The following is a 903-nucleotide window of genomic DNA, read 5'->3' as shown; positions in this document are numbered from 1 at the left end:
TCCCGGCTCATGTGGAGTGGTGCCCCACTTGAGTACCATGCGGCTCATTGGTCCTCGCCCTTCCTAGGGGTTTGGGCCTTCCTTCGGGATGGAAGTGGGGGGGTAGAAGTACCCATACCGGGCCGCTAGGCCACGGTGTTTTGCCCCAGCGTCCTGAAGCAAGTGTTGCACTCAAGACTTGGGATTTAGAGGGTCCCATGATCAAGTCTTGTGGTACCAAGGGATGTTAGGAACCTAGAAGCTTGGTGTGCTTGGCTACTTGTGCTTGCGGGGAGTGTAGCAGAACCTTAAGTCCAGTCTAACCCGGGGAGGGGGATTGAGAGAGATTGGGAATCCATGGATGGATGGTTAACACTCCATTGCTCGTGTAGTGAGTAGCTGAAACCAAGTAGGACCAAGTAGGAGTTGGTACCATAGGCGAGAACCTTGGCGAGGGAACTTAGCAAAAGCCAAGGCAGTGTCGGACGGATAGATGAAGTAAGCTGGCAAATTGGAAAGGAAAAATTTGTGGCTGACATTTAGGGCCCTAGTGCAAGATGTTGATGAAGATGTAGTACATATACTTGTAAAGAGTATATGCTTTTCCATGTTCCTTGCACATCGTAAAGTCCAGACATGTGCAAAAAAGAAGGTCTTGAATGACAATTATATACTCTTCACCTTCTATTTTGACTATGTACTCCTATATAAGTGTAATGATGTACTTTATGGAGAGAATTTGACATCTAAAAGTCCAACTAGAACCCTAAACTCGTACTCCAAGAGCTGCATAGGAACAAAAGCTTTTATTCCTCTAACAAATCAGCTAAAACTTCAGCTAGCAGCCTAATCCACTCTTGCCCATAGTGTGGGCACATTGTACTCACTCACTGCTCACTAGATAACCTTGCTAGTTCCACACGT

The sequence above is a fragment of the Selaginella moellendorffii genome, unplaced genomic scaffold (genome assembly GCF_000143415.4).
Source record: "Selaginella moellendorffii unplaced genomic scaffold, v1.0 SELMOscaffold_7, whole genome shotgun sequence".
In the NCBI taxonomy this organism is placed as follows: domain Eukaryota; kingdom Viridiplantae; phylum Streptophyta; class Lycopodiopsida; order Selaginellales; family Selaginellaceae; genus Selaginella; species Selaginella moellendorffii.
This window is presented reverse-complemented; position numbering follows the sequence as displayed.